Raw genomic sequence first — 18,846 nt, forward strand, 5'->3', positions numbered from 1 at the left:
TAAACCCCACAATCAATCAAATCTTGAAGAGTTCGTGGTCGGGCGGTAGCGTTCTAAAGAGAACCTCCCGTAGCATCAAGCAGTAATTAGCGGGACTGGTGCCAAGGGCCTTCAGACTACGTACATGCACTTGTATCTGATCATAGATATGTCGAAGTTGCTGTGAGTTGCTAGACGACGAAACCGGTTTCTGGTCCAGAAGGCTTCTGAGATGACCTTGGACGGTGATTCTTTCGTCTCCGAAGCGCTTCTTCAGGAGGTCAACTGCGTCCTTGTAGCACTCCTCGCTGGCCGGAAGCCCAGAGATGGCTGACGCGGCTGCCCCAGTCACAAGGGTGTTCAAATAGCTGAATTTATCTGCAGTGCTCAGTTCGCTGTTGTTGTGCACAGACGATGAAAACTGCATCCAGAAACGCTGACAGTTCTTTCGGTTCCCGTCAAACTTGAATAAGCCAAGCTGAGGCAGCTTAGACTTACTGGCGCTCGGGGATTCCGGGGGCCAAGGTCGCCGGTGCCACGTCGGTTCAAAGAGCTTGCGCGGCTCCGGGCGTCGATGAGGTAGGTCTTGTCGCGAGATCCCGGGTTTCCGGCACCATGTAATGAACCTTGATGTCCTCCGGCTGTCAAGCCGTCGAAAGAGAGCGGAGAGCGCACGTCTGATGAGAATGAGGGCTTTAATAGGACAGCTTCACGTGGAGCGCGAACGCGTGCCACCGCTCGGTCCGTGCTGGTGAAGACTGATGATAATCAGTGTTATCTGCTACAGCCCACAAGAGAAAAAAGTTCCAACAAGCTGCCTATTAAAGTTTTCGAAAACAGAGTTGTTTTCATTGCCTAATGCTAAAAGCGAAACGCGTGGACACCAACAGCGGTACGTATAACGAACGAACGAACGAACGAACGAACAAATCCTCTGCCATGAACACAGCTGATATTAAGGGTATGTAATTCCAAACATACATTGGCTCGAAAGCGGCGCTAGCAATCACAGCTTAGCAAGTGCCCCTGTATTAAACCTGCAGAAAAAATTGTTTCCGTCCTTATTGGCGTTATTACGCCATACTAAATGCAATAAGTTAAGAACACAAACTTGAGCACATGTGTTTCTTCCAACCGCGTGAATTTCGAATTATCAATTCATTTGATGTCCGAGGCCATTGGAGCTCGTTTGAGCTCTGCCTCCATTTGAGTACTGAGTCCACTTGAGGCCAGGCTGCATCTGAGCCCATATGAGTTTTGAGTCCGAGTGACCTCAGAGACAAAGTGAGTTCTGAGTTCACTTGAGTTGTAGCGGCGACCTAGCTCGCACACGCGTCTGGTGCCGCACAGAAGCAATCCCCAAGAGTGATAGTGTTGGGCTGCGCCATCACCGATGAGTGCAGCGCCAGCCATGAGCTGAGAATAAACATGGACCTTTGTTTGGGATCACCGTGCTATAGCGTTCAAACGGGTTCATTCTCATCTCTCCTTGGCTATCGCGACAGAGTTCTGAACCCGAGTGAATTGTGAGTTTTGCGCTCGCTGTGAGTTTGAGTTTAATTGAGCTCAGATGATTTGTTCAGCAATGACTGAATTTTAGTCGGAAGAAGGTAATTCCACAGAAATTGTGAGTTTGAGCGAGCCGGTTCAATACTGCCGAAGTATGTCGCAGACCCGAACGTTCTGGAGCTCCTACTTGACTCTATTAATGAGGCAATCTACGCGTCAATGAGCGACTTATTGGTAAGTGGTTATCTGCCAAGTCTTTCTTACGGAGAATCCAGGTATTGAATACAACAGGACTATCGTGCATTCGTGAAGTGGAGTATAAATGAATAAATGAGGTTTCTCGTTATGAACAGTTTGTTCAAGTAGTTTTCAAGTCACTTTGTAACATGCTTAAGGTTTCTTGTTATGAACAGTTTATTCAAGCAGTCTCCAGGCCACTTTGTATGATACTTAATTATTCACTGCTTAAATACGCAGAAACACATCATTCTATAAGCAATGGTCGTAAAACGTTTGTTGACTGTATTGAGTTTCAAATAATTCCCACAGCAAAACACTCAATCTTACCAGCAAGCGATCACTGAACGCATTGAACCCTCGTAGTGCACCTCAATCAGTGGACCCCGGCGGGTCATCGACTTACGTTTCGTAGGACATAGAACTTGCTCTGTTTAAATAGAAGCTTCAAATATATTTAACGTGTGTACGTATGCATTAGCGACTGGTTTGTCACGGTGCAAATCGTCCGAGAAAGCCTACCTTGAGTGCGTAGAAGTTTTATTTATTCCATGCCTGGAGATGAATGAGGTGTATTACAATTTTGCAAGGGGTGGTTTCCAGTGACGTTTTTCGCAAACTAACATCAAACAATCATTTGTGAATGCACGAAATATTTATTTCTGCATTTCAGGATTGTAGAAAAGGATTCTGCTCCTGCTTGTTTGATAAAAACGGTACTCTGCTTGAGTTCCCACACGAAGGCAAAGCACCATACAACGACAGCATTTATGTTTGCACAGCATGCTTGTGGTTGTGATTCTGAACCCCCAAAAAATGTTGATTTTCAGGCTAGCAAACAGGAACAGCTTCCACTTTGTCACGGCAGAGGGTTTCATTTCCTGACTTTTTGCATGTGGTTACGTTGTACGTTGCGTTTACCCAACCACGAACTGGTCCATCTTCGTACGTACCCGGGTGTACCACGTGCTGAAAGAAAAAAAGTATTTGCAATACAGTAGCCGACCGATGTTTCAGACCTAGAGGGGAACGAAAAATAGTCCGAATGAAAGAGTAGTCCGAAAAATTGGCGAGTCGCAAAAGCGAACTTTCTTTACGGTAAATAGAACTAACAAAGCCACGAATGGTTCCTTGCCTTACACTCCTCAGTGTGAGGAGCTCTGCTTGCATCTCCGCAAGCGTCACGTTTTCGTCGTGAACACTGAATGGCCACAACACAGCGCTTTTGATGGTACGCACAGTGCAAAAGGTATTTGGTGAGCCCCGTGAACCACAGTCACACAATGGCTACCGATCAAGTAACAGAACAACGTGCACGATGCCCCACACAGGACAAACCTGAGGATGATGTTGCTTGTAATTCGGCGTCATCTGGTGCCTCAAAATTTCTGTCTAAAAGAACTGACCACGTCTGACACGTTTCCGGACTTCGAGATTGCTTCCGCAGCAGACTCCATTGGGAAATATGGCCTCCAAGATCAAATTTGTGCAATCCTCATTCAATCTGAGGCTAGCCAGGTGGACTAGGATTTAGAATGGCGTCGTCCTGGAGTCGCACCGTGTCTTTGTTGCAGAAAATGGTTTCTGTATAATCGAACTTCTGGCTTTATGTTGTCCGAAATATCCGTTGTTCACATACATCACTCCTATGGAACAACTGGCAGTTCCTCGGGAAACTGCGCAACATCCAGCAGGTGTGAATATTTCTAGTCCGAAAAAACCGTCGGCTAATGTATTGCGCGTAATTGCCGTGTTCAGGACTATCCCGTCTTGTAGCACCAATTATAACAAGAGGTAAACACTTATCAAAGAAAGCAGATATGGTTAGGCTAGTATGTGAACTGGTGTTCAAGGAAAAAATTGACCCCGTATCTCCTCACTTCACGGAAATTTGGGGATACGATAGCCTTCGGCGACCTCTGCCAGGTGACTCGCTCTCCTCTCCTACCAATATCTCACCCTTTTCTCTTCGTGTCTCGGCCCTCCCATTGCACCACATGGCCTGGATGTATGCCACTCAAATTTCTTGGGTTCGCTCTGCTGCCACGAAATCTGCTAGGACCTCTTGTTGCTGTTCGACTTTGTGCTCCAGCGGCGCGATCCTGTCTTGAGCGCAAGTCATTTTTGTATTTTTTATCCCTGTTTTTCATCTTGTGATTTCAAAGACTATGACCACATCTATTTTAAATAAAAGAACACTCCTAGTATCAGTTGTGCATAAATGTTTTGCAACAAGTGCGCCTCACGTTTTCTCTATCTCAACAATGTTGATAAGTGTGAAGTGTGGTAGCAGATTTAGTACTGTAGAAAGGTTTGGACTAGATAAACATCTCAATCGAGAATTCTCTTAAAAGGACACTGAAGTAAGTTGTAAAAATAGCGGGACTACTAGCGCAACTTGTATTCTGGAGTCTATAGGCCCTGTTTGGACCCCTGTCACCGCGTTTAGGCGACTTTATTCAGTAGAAAAATCAATTCGAAAATGCTGCCCTCCTCTTTGCATCCTCCTTGCCGATTCCCTATGACATTTCATGTGACGTCAGAATAAGATACCTTCACCGGGCTACGCTACTGCACGGCTCGCCCCGATCCTCCGACAGAATCAGTCGGCCAATTGTTTAGTCGGTCGGCGGGTCGCCGCAATTCGTTCGCTCGTTCGAAACTAAGCCATGGCATATTTGTGCCAGGAAGGATATGCTTTTAGTTTGTTAGTTTGTAGACTGTAGCAATCTCTAAGTCCAGGTCACTCCACACAAGCGCACATGCGACGCTTCACTGACTGTTAGGGTTGTAGAAAAACATAAGGCCAATTGTAGGCGGGACAAGAGTAAGCGAAGTTATTACAGGCACTAAATAATTATAATCAACTGTAAATGCTGTCGTACAAAGTAAAACCAAGGTGCAGAAATTACTTTCATGTGCTCGGTGAACTAGCACAGCGGTCAGCAGCACGACCACACATCTGCGAACTCTTTTCCGGCTAAAGGGAGCAGTCGCAAAACTTGAGATATTGTAGGAATTTCGGGAAGGCGTACTGCACGAGCGCTATACAAGAAGTAGTCATCTAAGCTGCTTGAAATGCTTAACCTAATAAAAATGTAAACGGGCTATATATTGTCACGAAGTCAAGGACGACGCAGTTGTTTGGAAAAGAAACAAGTTTACTGGAGCGAACGTTTGCTCCCCTAACAACTGAAAAAATTCCCCCGCATTTCTCCGAGGGGGAGAATGTGAAAGTGCGAATGCACGGTTGTCGGCCCGCTTGCGGCGCTTGCGCTCGGCCCCCGCAGCCCACCGCCTAGCCGCCTTCTCTTCCATCGGGTTTGTAGTATCACGTGTACACCACGCAGTTATCAAGCCGCTATAACGCCGCTGAGTCGCGAACGCACGCCGCTGACGACGTAGTTTGAATGCGTTAAAGATATAAGGATGCTCACACTGATATCAGCGTGGCGTCCGTGGCTTAGTCGGTAGCGCGTCGCGCTGCGGCCGCAAAGTCCTCGGATCGAACCCTGGCGCCGGATGCTGTTTCTTTTTTAAATATAGAGGAGCACTGCGTTTGGATGGTTTGGGGTCGCTTATAAAGTGCAAGGACACAGAGGCGGCGAAGCTACGGTCATCAAAGTGACGTACGTGCGTCGGCGAGCGTCGCAGAATCGAATGCCCCGGCGTCCGCACTGCAGGCTTTTTATCTTTCGGCGCGCGTGGTTCTCGAAACGTCGATTCACATCGAGAACATAGTAGATCCAAGAAGATTATTCTGGGCTGTTCACGTTAGATCGGAATGCTCTCCCTATCACAACAGATAACACATGCGGCACAGAAAGAAAGAATGGAACACGCGCTTCCCTGGGCGCAGAGATAACACAGACGGGCGCAGCCGGGCGGTAAAAGCAAAACACAAATAAACAAACCCAATATATGGTTCGCGGCATTACCCCCCCCCTCTAAGAGTGCATCGGCCCGATGCTAACATAAGCGACAGTCGAACAAATGAAAATAAAAGTTCGTCATTGTCCGTAGAAAGGTTTTAAGCGAACCACGTGGACGACTTCAGGCCGCGTGCGTTGTCGTGATGTGCCGGAGTCACCATCGGGGATCACTTCGTAGGTAAGTTGGCCAACACGTCGTAGAATCTGGTAGGGACCGAAATACTGTCGCAGGAGCTTCTCACTCAGTCCGCGTCGTCGGATGGGAGTCCAAACCCACACACGATCCCCTGGTTGGTACTCGGCGTCTCGGCGTCGGAGGTTGTAGCGGCCCGCATCCACCAGCTGCTGGTCCGTTATACGAACTCGAGCGAGCTGGCGGGCCTCCTCCGCACGTTGAAGATATCCGTGGACATCGGCGTTGAGGTCGTAGTCTTATACGTGCGGAAGCATGGCGTCGAGCATCGTAGTCGGCCTTCTACCGTAGACAAGCTCGAACGGCGTCAGCTGCGTCGTCTACTGGATAGCCGTGTTGCACGCAAACGTGACATACGGGAGTACTTAGTCCGAAGTCTTATGTTCGACGTCAACGTACATTGACAGCATATCTGCGATTGTCTTGTTCAGACGTTCTGTTAGTCCGTTCGTTTGGGGGTGGTACGCCGTCGTTCTTCGGTGATCCGTGTTGCTGTAACGTAATACTCCTTGCATCAGCTTCGCTGTAAATGCCATTCCGCGGTCTGTGATTAGGACTTCTGGGGCTCCATGTCGCAGCACAACTTGGCTTATAAAGAACTTCGCCACTTCTTGTGCAGTCCCCCTCGGAAGAGCGGCGGTCTCTGCGTAGCGCGTCATGTAGGCTGTCGCTACGACAATCCACTTGTTCTGTGATCGTGTCGTAGGGAACGGGCCTAAAAGGTCCATTCAAATCTGTTGAAATGGTCTCGATGGGACGGCGATCGGTTGCAGAAGTCCGGCGGGTCTTGTCGGCGGCGTTTTTCGTCGCTGGCAGTCACGGCAGCTCCGGACGTAGTGGGTGACGTCAGAGGTAAGGCCGGGCCAGTAGTACCTCGCCTTGATTTTTCCAATAGTGCGGGCTGTGCCCAGATGTCCGGAAGACGGGTCGTCGTGGCACGCTTCCAAAATTTCGTCACGAAGGTCCGCGGGGATGACGAGAAGGTAATTCGCTCTTGTTCCGGGGCTGAAATTCTTCACGAGGACGGAGGTTCTCAGGCTGAATGCTGGTAAGCCGCGTTTGAAGGTCCTAGGAACGGCAACGTTGCATCCCTCGAGGTACTCGATTATGACGCGTAAGTCGTGGTCGGCACGCTGCTGGGCGGCTAGGTCGCTCTCCGTCACGATCCCGAAGAACGCGCCTGTCTTCATCAGAGTCTTGTGGTGGGGGGTCGACGGGGGCGCGGGACAGGCAGTCGGCGTCGGAGTGTTTCCTGCCGGATTTATAAACAACTGTAACGTCGACCTCCTGCAGGCGCAAGCTCCACCGCCCAAGACGGCCAGAGGGGTCCTTCAAATTGGCGAGCCAACACAGCGCATGGTGGTCTGTTACAACCTTGAATGGCCTTCCATACACGTATGGGCGAAATTTTGAAATCGCCCTTATAATAGCCAGGCACTCTTTCTCAGAGGCAGAATAGTTTTTCTCCTCCTTCGACAGACCACGGCTGGCATAGGCGATTACCCTTTCGCAGCCGCTTTGCTTTTGGACAAGGACGGCACCCAAGCCTATATCACTGGCGTCCGTGTACATTTCCGTTTCGGCATTTTCGTCGAAATGAACGAGCACGGGCGGGCTTTGCAGGCGTTTTTGCAGCTCGCAGAATGCTTTTTCTTGGTCGTTTTCCCAGCTGAAAGGGGTGCTATCTTTCGTCAAGCGCGTGAGTGGCTCTGCAATGCATGCGAAGTTTGCGACGAAGCGCCGGTAGTATGCGCACAGCCCGAGAAATCTTCGCACGCCCTTCTTGTCTTTCGGCCTTGGGAAGTTCGCAATGGCTGAAGTTTTTGCCGGGTCATGTAGGACTCCCGCGGCGTTGACGACGTGGCCCAAGAACTTGAGTTCCCCGTATGCGAAACGGCACTTTGCAGGCTTCAGCGTCAACCCCGACTTACGAATGGCCTCGAGTACCGACTGCAACCTTGCGATGTGTTCGTTCAAAGTCCGAGAGAATACCACAACGTTGTCGAGGTATACGAGGCAGGTGTGCCACTTCAGGCCAGCTAGCACGTGTTGTCGTAACTTTCTTCAGCTTCGACGCGAATGAGCCGCTCATTACCGAGTAGTCGGCTCCCGTGTCGATGGGGGCGACTACGTCAAAGCCGTCGATGGACAACTGGACGTCGGACGCCGCTTTCCTCGAGTTTCTGGTGCGTCGGGGCGTTGAATCTCGGCTTGTTCGTGTTGACGGTCGGGCACCATGCGTCGTCATTCTCGTCATCTTCTCAGCGGCAGGCTCTGTCGTTTCGGGTACGCGTCGCGTCGTATCGTTGTCGGGTTCGGGAGTCACGTCCGGGCTAGATCGAGTCGTTGGGCTGCAGGTACGGTGTTCGGTGCGGCATGCGTCGTTGGAGGGTTTTCGTTTTTTCGCCGTTCTGCAACTTCACCTCCAGAAGTTGCTGCTTTTAGTTTCCCCCGCGTGGGCTGGGGGACCTACCACGTGAGAAGTCAGCGGTGTTATGGTGGTTTGACGACTGGTACCGGTAGGGCGACGGCGAGCGGTTGAAGCAGGCAGGTCCTCGGTTCGTGTTGGACAGTTATTCGTCGATCTCAGTAGGGCGCTGGCCGGGTCGGGATGATGATGATGGTTGGTGTTTAATGGCGCAAGGCCGACGAGGGCAAAGAGCGCCAGAGAAGTTATTTAATGAAAACAAGTGATTACCACAAAAGGTAGGTATAAAATGTGTAAACTGGACATAGTAAGATCAATAAAGATAATGGTGATCGCTGGTGTATAGGGCCAGATGTGATTACGCATGATAGGAAATGAGGCTTAAAAACTTAACATCTGACAAATATTTAAAAACGCGTTTCACAGAAACCATGGCATCGTCAGCTAAAAAAAGAGATGGGTGTAGGGGAATTTGTCTGTAGAGTTCTCTGAAGTGTTTGTGTCGTGTTGTGTCAAGTGCCTTGCATTGTATGAGTGTGTGGACTACGGATAGGCCCTCCCCACACCTGCTACACAGGGGTCTTGGAGATCCCCGTGAGCAGGTGCGAGTGCGTTACATGCGTATGGCCTATCTGTAACCTAGCTAAGGTAACTTCAATGTGCCTGTTGTGTGAGTCAGTAGTGTATTGTCCCAAGTGTGGTTTTATTACGTGTAGTTTACTGTCTGCTTGTTCGCTCCAGTCTGCTTGCCAAGTTTTACGGAGTTGTTGTGTAATGTGTGGCTTGAGGTCTGTGTAAGGTAGTGTTGCCATGTCGACTGTGTTTCGGAGTGCAGCATTGGCGGCCATTTCATCCGCCACTTCATTACCGCCAATGCCAGAGTGGCCTGGCACCCAACACACAGTCACCCCAAGGTTTGAAGAATAAGCTACCATAATCGTTTTGAAGACAAGATTAATGACATGGTTTTTTGATGACTTTCCGGATGATAATGCACGGACGACGCTCAACGAATCTGTATAAATGACGGATGTAGGAATATGATGTTCAACTATGTGACTTACAACTAGAAATATGCCATATGCCTCTGCTGTAAAAATACTTGTATTAACATTCATTGTTCTACATGCATCAAAATTGGGCCCATGCGCAGCACAAGACACCGCAGTGGACGTTTCAGATGCATCGCTGAAAAACTCTGCAGCCCTGTATTTATTCTGCAGATGCATGAAATGCTGCAAAATCCCACTTCTTGGTGTCCTGTTCTTATTGTATTGTACGAAAGACAAGTCACATGCCACAGGACGAAGATGCCATGGTGCTACAAGATCAGTTTGAGATGATTTGAATGTGTCTAAGAGGGAGACGTCATGAATGGTCACCTCGTCCCTCACTCTCTGCGAGAAAGGAACAGGAATGGATGGGCTGTTTAAAAAGAGTTTAGTTGTGGACGTATCATTAAAAACCGGTTTAAAGGGATGGTTATTCATTGATGAGATTTTGGAGGCATATAGGAGGTCAACATAAGTTCGCTGGTACGCTAAGCACCATTTGTCGCACTCTGCAAAAAGACTGTGGACAGGACTGGTACGGAACGCCCCACAAGACAGGCGAAGCCCTAAGTGAAGCACTGGGTCGACCATTTTAAGTGCTGTTTTTGTGGCTGACCCATACACAACGCTTCCGTAGTCCAACCGTGACCCTACCAACGCGGCATAAAGTCGAAGCAGGAGTTGTTTGTCTGCACCGGACGCTTGGTGAGACAGGACTTTTAGAATATTCATTGTTTTTAGGCATTTTTGTTTAAGTCGTTTTATGTGGAATATGAATGAGAGTCTCTCGTCAAACACCACACCCAAAAACTTGTGTTCTCTTTTTACTGGAATCGAGTCACCAAAGAGTTTTATGTCGGGATCGGGCAGGATGCACCGCCTTTTTGAGAATACAACGCAGGTACTTTTAGAAGGATTAAGTTTAAATCCATTTTCATCTGCCCAGCGAGAAAGTTTATTTACCCCAAGATGGACCTGACGTTCACAAATGGATGTTACATGATTTGAAAGATATTTGAACGTCATCTACATACATCAAGCAGGATATGGTTGGTGGCAGTGCCTTTCGGAGAGAGTTCATCTTAACTATAAACAAGGTGCAACTCAATACGCCACCTTGAGGCACGCCATTCTCCTGCACGTGAACATTTGAAAGTGCCGAACCGACCCTGACACGAAATGTTCGTTCAGACAGGTAACTTGAAAGAGTATTAAGCATGTTACCTGTCACACCATAGGATTTTAAGTCTGCAAGAATGCCATAACGCCATGCCGTATCATAAGCTTTCTCTGATATCAAAAAATACGGTCATGCAGCACTGTCTGTGTATAAAGGCATCCTTAATGTAAGATTCCAGTGCAACTAATTGATCGTGTGTGGATCGCCCTGCCCGGAAGCCTGCCTGGCAGCTCTCGAGAAGACCATTGTACTCAAGAAAGTACACGAGCCTACGGTTTATCATCTTCTCGAGGAGCTTGCACAGGCAGCTTGTCAAAGCAATGGGCCGGTAACTGGAAGGAGAGGAAGAGTCCTTCCCTTCTTTTAGGAAAGCCACTACTATGGCCTCCCTCCAAGAGCGAGGAATGTGCCCCGAAAGCCAAATCTTGTTATATAGGTGGAGGAGTGTTAGAAGAGTGTCTGAGTGTAGGTGCTGTATCATTGTATATGTGATGTTGTCTGGGCCTGGAGCTGAGGGTTTACAAGTGCTCAAAGCGGTCCTCAGCTCATGAAGTGAAAACTCCGAGTTATAAGAGGAGGTTGCCTTATCATTATCAAGTAAAGACTTCTTTTCAGCCAATTGTTTGTGTTTAATGAAAGTGCTAGTGTAGTGTGCTGAGCTGGACACGTGTTGGAAGTGTTGTGCGAGTGTGTTAGCCTGGTCTTCCAGTTTGTCCCCTGTTGTACTAACCAGGGGCAGGCTGTGTGTCTGTTGTCCTTTTAGTTTGCGTATTCGTGTCGAGAATTTGCGGGAGTCAGTGTAAGAGTTTATGGATGTTAAGAATGAGCGCCAACTCTCTCGTTTTGCCTCACGGCGCACACGTTTTCCTAATGCCTTGGCCCGTTTGAACAAGAGGAGGTTTCCCGACGTGGGGTACCGACGAAGGATACCCCACGCCTTGTTCTGGGCCTCTCGCGCCCGCCTACAGTCCTCATTCCACCACGGCCTCCGCTGGTTCCGCGGGGCACCAGAGGCGTGGGGAATGGACTTTTCGGTGGCGTCGAGGATGTGCGCCGTGAGGAGTTGGGTAGCTTCTTCGACGTGTAGGTGTCCTATGGATGTGTGGTGTAGTTTGGATGTCTCTCTAAATGTATTCCAGTTAGCTCGTCCTTCATTGAACCTAATATGGGAAGATAGACTGCATGGGCCTTTACCTATGTATGTGAGTGAGGTGGGGAAGTGGTCACTACCGTATGGGTCAGTGCCCACACCCCACTCGAGGAGAGGAAAGAGAACTGCGGAGCCAATCGCCAAGTCAAGACATGAGTATGTGTTGTGTCCTATGTTATGGTATGTAGGCTGTTTACTGTTGAAAAGGCATGCTCCTGAAGATGTAAGGAATTTCTCTATGAGGCGACCTCGGGCATCCGTGCGAGAAGAGCCCCAAAGAGTGTTGTGAGCATTAAGGTCGCCTGTCAGGATGTATGGTTCGGGTAGCTGGTCAACCAGCGCCTCGAAGTCAGAGTTTAAAAGTGAAACATCAGGAGGAATGTATATGGAGCATACCGTTACCAACCTATTAAATATTATCGTTCGAATTGCCACAGCCTCAAGGATAGTGTTCTAGGTGACAGGGTGGCATGCTAAGGATTTGCGGGCGATTATGGCCACACCGCCAGAAGAGTGTGTGCAGCCAACCCTGTCCTTTCTGTATACCAGGTAACTATTCAAGAAATTTGTGTTCTTGGAATTCAGGTGTGTTTCCTGAACACACATTACACTTGGCTGATTAGCATGCAGAATCTCATAGACGTCGTCAAGATTATTTAGAAGGCCTCTGCAGTTCCATTGAACGATATTTTCTCTTCCCATTATTATGTATTAGAGCTACCGGAGTGTGACTATTTATGTAGGGTCTTTCGGGGCTTGGACTCTTGGACGGGGTTTCTTTACCTCCTCTGGAGGTTTAGATGGAGGGACCCGTTCCTTCCGCTGCGAAGCAGACAGGAAGGGTCCCACATCCAAGTCATCATCTGATTTGGAAGGGGTACCCGGCGTACCGGACCCCCCGGACCTGGCACCCTTTGCGGTGCCCTTCGTTTTGGCCGCGACCGCCGAGGGCGTCAGGAGCGCCCCGGGTGGCACAGGCGGTGCGGCGGAGGTGGGAACTGCTGCGGTTTCCTCCAGCTCCATCTCCTCCGGGCCCTCGCATGTGCTTCGGGCCGGTGGAGAGGAGGAAACAGAGGGTGCAGCAGCATCCCCAACGGACGTGGATGCCACCACAGCCGCTGCTGACTTAGCAGGCGGTGCGGTGGCGGGTTGGGCCGCCAGAGGCAACCCAGGGGGGGCGGAGGCGGGACCAAGTCCGACTCGTGGTACTGGGTCCCCGCCGAAACAAGACGCCGCTCCGCCCCCCGGCGAGCTGCGTCGGCGTACCTCCCCAAGGGGAAAGAGGCGAACCTCTTTCGCGCCTCGGGGAAGGAGATGTTCTCAGTTACTTTCACGTGGATGATCTTTTTTTCCTGGTGAAACTTCTCACAGCTACGGGAGTATGCCGCGTGCGGCCCCTGACAGTTTGCGCAGGTGAAGGTGGTGGAATCACATTTTTCAGTGGGGTGGTCGTGTGCGGCGCATTTTGCGCAGGTCTGTTTGCCGCGGCAAGAAGTCGTAGCATGCCCGAACCGCTGGCACTTGTAGCAGCGGCGCGGGTTAGGTATGTACGGACGTACACCACACCTAATGAAACCAGCATTGATGTGATCAGGAAGTTTTGAACTGCTGAATGTTAAGATAATGTGCTTTGTGGGTATTTCTACATTGTCGCGACGGATGGTGATTCTCCTGACAGCTGTTACGCCCTGATCCTTCAGGCCTTCTAGAAGGTCGGTATCTGTTTCGCTTAGCAGATCGGGTTGAGATATCACCCCCTGCGAGCTGCTGAGGCTGCGGGGGGGTGTGACAGGGATGTCCAGATCTGCCATGCGGGTTTGGGTCAGGAGATTTGTGGCCTGCTGCTGCGTCTTGACCTCAACCAACACTTCGTCTGTTCGCAGTTTCTTTGCCTCGAAAGATTTGCCAATAATTCCTTCAAGGAACTTCGAGACGAGGAATACAGATTGGGAGGAGACGGGTTTGGATTTGTCTATTGACTCAAGGACCAAAAAACGGGGATAGTTGTCATGTTTCGGAACTTTGATAGTTGGTAGGGGTGGAAAGAAAACTTCGGTGTGGCGCCTTTTCGGGGGCCGATCACGTCTGGGGGGGGGGGGGGGTTGAAAATTCCATATGATACATTGGAAAGCAGGGTGACGGGGGTACTTACTCCTTTGACCTTACCCTGGTAGTCAAAGAGGTCCCGGAGCTCCCTGCCTGGTAGACAGGCAGGGAGCCCATCGGCCGGAGCTTGACCAAGGTTCCGACGGCCACCGTTTACGGCTTCTATCCTTCACCTTAAAAACACCTCGCCACGGTTGGACACGGCTTATGTTGGGAGCTCGGGGTCCGCGGTGTCGCTGCTCACCGTCACGATGAATACTCAAGGTGCCCCGTGCGGGGTGGCCGGGTCGGGGGCGTGATGCGTCGACGAAGAAATTACGCAGTCCGAGTCTCTTGTATGGGCAGCGACGGTAGATGTGGTCGGCTTCTCCGCAGTTGTAGCACAGAGGACGGTTATCGGGAGTTCGCCATACGTCCGTCTTCCTCGGCGTCTGGTTTCGGGCTACCGGGGGTCGGGCGGGTGACAGTGGGCGGCGGTACGGCGGGGCCTCTTGACGGCGTGTTGGAGCAGGGCGGGGTCGACGAACAGCCGCGGAGTATGTCATAGCTTGTGGCTCTCGGGGTACCTCGGATGGCGTAGAAGTTCCCAACGTTTGTTGCACTTCTTCTCTAATCACGTCGGTGAGGGAAGCGACTTGGGGCTGCGGCGGCGTTGGGAGAAGTTTCCGCAGCTCCTCTCTCAGTATTGCGCGGATAGTCTCTCGTAGGCTGTCGGCCGGGATCCGCGTGCTGCCAAAGTCGTTCGCATTGGCCGCGCCAACACAGTTGCGGTCATACTGCTTAGCACGCATTTCGAGGGCTTTCTCAATGGTGCTGGCTTCGGTCACGAATTCGGCGACGGTTTTGGGCGGATTTCGGACAAGTCCAGCAAACAGTTCCTCCTTCACTCCGCGCATTAAGAAGCGCAACTTCTTTTCTTGCGTCATTTCGGGGTCCGCGCGGCGAAATAGCTGCTTCATCTCCTCAACGAAGATCACGACTCCTTTGTTGGGGTGTTGCGTGCGCGTTTTCAACAAATGGGCGGCTCTTTCTTTCCGCACGACGGTAGTGAAGGTCTTAGTGAACTCGCTTTTGAACTGAGCCCAGTTTGTCAAGGAGCTCTCGTGGTTCTCGAACCAAGTGCGAGCCGAATCTTCCAAGTAAAAGAAAACATGCCGGAACGTTTCTGCGTCGTCCCACCTGTTGAATTTCCGGACGCGCTCCAGTTTCTCCAACCATTCTTCTGGGTCTCCTGCGGGGGCTCCTCGGAATGATGGCGGTTCCCGTGGCTGCTGCAGAACGACGGGAGGATTGGCTTGGTTGGGCATAGTACTGGTTGCGACGTCTTTCTTCTTCGCTTTCTCCGGTAGTAGACCGACCTCGGGTGGTAAATCTTGCAGGCGGAGGCTGGCTCTTGTTGGACTGGCTTGGCGGCTTCCAGAGGTTGTAGTGGGCATGAAGGGTGCGTACCCAGCACCTCCACCAGATGTCACGAAGCCAAGGACGACGCAGTTGTTTGGAAAAGAAACAAGTTTATTGGAGCGAACTTGTGCTCCCCTAACAACTGACAAGAATACACAGGCGGCGAAGCAGCGGTCAACAAAGTGACGTACGTGCGTCGGCGAGCGTCGCAGAATCGAATGCCCCGGCGTCCGCACTGCAGGCTTTTTATCTTTCGGCGCGCGTGGTTCTCGAAACGTCGATTCACATCGAGAACATAGTAGATCCAAGAAGATTATTCTGGGCTGTTCACGTTAGATCGGAATGCTCTCCCTATCACAACAGATAACACATGCGGCACAGAAAGAAAGAATGGAACACGCGCTTCCCTTGGCGCAGAGATAACACAGACCGGCGCAGCCGGGCGGTAAAAGCAAAACACAAATAAACAAACCCAATGTATGGTTCGCGGCAATATTATCTAAATTATATTTCCGCCCCTGCCATCGCTGATTTATTGCCCAGTGTTCTGGAGCGCTAGGTACATTGTTTTGCAAGTTGCAATTGGAGTTCCCGATAGTGCATGTTTTTTTTCAAGGTGATTTATTGGTCTTTGTTGAAGGTTTGCTATTGTAAAGTGACCATTTTTGAGCAGTAACATTTATTGCTCTGCGACCTAGTTCGCAGAAGGTGTGCAGACTGAGACAAACGCGCTAGCGAGTTCTCGTTGGCGTGGTGTTGCCATTAGCACCGACTGCTTGCGGGCACAGTCCCGAATCAGCTGAGCGTCGGCCTGGTGCGAACACGCCTCTTGCGATACAGGCATGAGGCAGGGAAGCTCAGTATTTGGGGATAAGGGCAAAAAGTCAGTAAGGAATACATAAAATACGTACATTCTAACGGCTAGCACCCACTGCATACATTCGTATCACACAAAGTGGTTAGAGATTTTTTGTGCTGCGCCAAAGCTCCAAGGTACCTTTTTGCTCACGCACGGTTTTCTAATATTGCGTAGTACCCATCAAAATTGTTTATTACTGAATGGTTCCATCATTACTTTCCGCCCGTGTCAGTAAACCATAGCGGTCATTCCCTGTCTCTCCGTGTCAAATAACGACGAAGAAATTAGTTATTTTTCTCTTTCATGCGCAATTTATTGTTGAGTCTCTTTTATCATGTTTGGTCTTTCTGCTGGAGTGTCGCAAATGACCACTTCTGCCTATGGCCTTGTAAAAAGGCTGGCAGCATTAGTAAAATACATGTCGAATGAATGAATAAATAAATAAATGCTCTCGTTCAACCAACAAAATTTCCAAGCTTCCTGTCAGGTCAAGTGGAGCTACTTTGGCACTCGGTATTTCGGCACCGGCTGTTTTGAGCTGGAGCTTTGCGCGCACATCAATTTCCCGAGGAGCCTGAGGAACATCCCCACCTTAATTTTAAGCACAGAACAGTTTTAGAACAGGCATGTTCTTTTTCAAATAGGCGACCAAAATAAGCTTACCAGGCAGAGGGAGCCCTCTGGGTAATAGCCAAACTCGTCATGAAATGTCTCATTCCGTGGATTTGGGCCCCTACACAGGAACGCGCAACCAACGGGTGGATTCCCGTTCGTATCCTGAAACAATGTTTTGTGTGAAAAAGTTTTAGCCAACATTGCAACTCTAGTTCTCGTTTTAGACAAACTAACCATAAAAGCAGAGTAGTTACGAATCAGTTTCTTTTGGTTGAAAGCTATGGTTTTCTGTTTTTGTTCCCGGTATTACGTTGACCAAACAGTTCTTCAATACCCTGACAGAACGTGCCGAAAAACCAGGCAAGAAATAAGGAAATAGCTTTTATTTTTTGAGTCAACTAGATTTTTTAACTTGTATAACCCCCTGTTGGCTTCAGGCGTTCAAGCACACGAGAAGGATATTTACAATAACGAGAGACATATAACGCACAACACGAGGAACACCCAATGTCATTGTTTTTAGGCATATCACTAGTCTGATGGGAGTGTGATAAGGCTAGTATTCGTTACATTAAGGCGCATTGAGTTCATTACGGGAACATCTCTTAGCGCGAGCTGATTTGTTGTAAACTCTGTGTTACGCGTATTTCTTTGTGCTACTGGGTAGCGAAATTCAGAAAAAAATGAACCCTAAAATTAGCTCGTAGTAGTGAAAAAGAAACCAGGTTTCCTAACATTCGTACATAATATCCACTCCCGGTTTGAACAAACTCGAGAGACGTTCTCGTGCTCTCCGACTCCCTGTGCTGATTCACTGGTATGGAGGACTTCCATGACGCTAGAAAATTAAGCAGGATGCTTGGTGGTGACATATGCATCACAGAAAAGTCGTAGTACTGATACCTTACTTGAAGAAAAGGTGGACCCGTGGCTCGAGTTAGGTTAATAAATGATTAGCAAGACAGAGTGAGGGCAATACAAACGACACAGTACTACTTTCATTGTCGGCTTTTCGTAGGTCCTCCAGGGTTATCTGATTATTGTGACTGAAAGCGATCTGGTCATTATTAGACCAAAGGCCGACATATATCTCCAGTGCAGTTAGTAAATGGGAAACTGCGCAAAATGGATAGCGCACAAAATGAAGAAAAGATAGAGCTAATAAAATAGGAACAGCGGTGCAGACTGCTCCTTTAAGCACGTAATCCGTTTTGTAAACTGCGTGGAAGACGTCGCATATTTGCTTCCGCTGTCCCGCGCGAAAATGCTTTTAGGCCATTTGGGAATGTGTTTCAATGAAAATAGAGAAGAACACGACTGCAAAATTTAGCATCACGTACGTACATTGGCATAATATATAATCACATAAGTTGCCACTTAGGTCTCCTCTGTCGTGATTTCCGCCGCTGCGTCCCAATCTTTACGAAACAAAGGGGATTGCAAAACGAAAACATAAAATAATTAGAGAAATCATTGATCCCCGGAGATATACCTAAAAAAGAATGTTTTAGCATGCTCTTGTTGCCCCTCTCCCAATAAGATCTTCATTTTCTGCCCCCAGATTGTTATGCACGTGTTTGGGGCGCATGACAACGGGGCTGTGTGACGGCCGCTTCGTTTATCTGTAGCAATCTTGTTAGTCGTGTTTTCATTTCGATTCTTTTTACTGTCAACGAATTTATGTGACCTTCCGAAACATTTGAATTCAGTTGTTAGTCAGAGGTTGTGGCTGTCGTTTTCTTCTGTTATGGCTTGTTCCCCTCTTTGTTAAGCATGAACCAACTTCTCAAGCCTCCGTCCTAGCAACCTCTATTTCCATTGAGGTAAGGCAGTATACGCGGAGTATTTAGGGTAGTCGGACTAGGACCCTTCCAGCGAATAAGTAACACTTTGAGCTTGTATGAGGCGTACTTTGGTTATTGTTGGTAGAGGTCGAAGCAGACTGATATTTATGACGCCTAGGGAGATTAAGATATTCGAAATGAGGCAAAAACACAACATGATGTGGTAAGACTTTTGACTGCGGCAGCTGTACTCATTATGATAATGGGCATGGCGTGAGGGTAGTTTCGGTGTGTGCTACCAGTGCAAATCTTCAGGTGTGTAAGATAAATTTGGGAAGAGCTTTTTATGAATGCATTTCCGTATACAAAAACCGCAGATGGCGCCCCGAGTTGCACGTTGCATTCAACGGTCACACACCAA

General features: G+C 49.2%; 1 long non-coding RNA gene across 1 annotated transcript in view; it reads right to left on the reverse strand.

Annotated features, from left to right (window-relative positions):
- Nucleotides 1–2,265: 2,265 nt before the first annotated feature.
- Nucleotides 2,266–18,846, reverse strand: part of LOC144175076 (uncharacterized) — a 50,732-nt gene continuing 34,151 nt past the window's right edge. The window contains exons 6-7 of the long non-coding RNA XR_013323604.1: nt 16,690–16,803; nt 2,266–2,694 (exon numbers count right to left, since the gene is read on the reverse strand). This is a non-coding gene — a long non-coding RNA (uncharacterized LOC144175076). The remainder of the gene's footprint in view (nt 2,695–16,689; nt 16,804–18,846) is intronic.

The sequence above is a fragment of the Haemaphysalis longicornis genome, unplaced genomic scaffold (assembly GCF_048455015.1).
Source record: "Haemaphysalis longicornis isolate Haplotype H1 unplaced genomic scaffold, Haemaphysalis longicornis Haplotype H1 scaffold_3, whole genome shotgun sequence".
In the NCBI taxonomy this organism is placed as follows: domain Eukaryota; kingdom Metazoa; phylum Arthropoda; class Arachnida; order Ixodida; family Ixodidae; genus Haemaphysalis; species Haemaphysalis longicornis.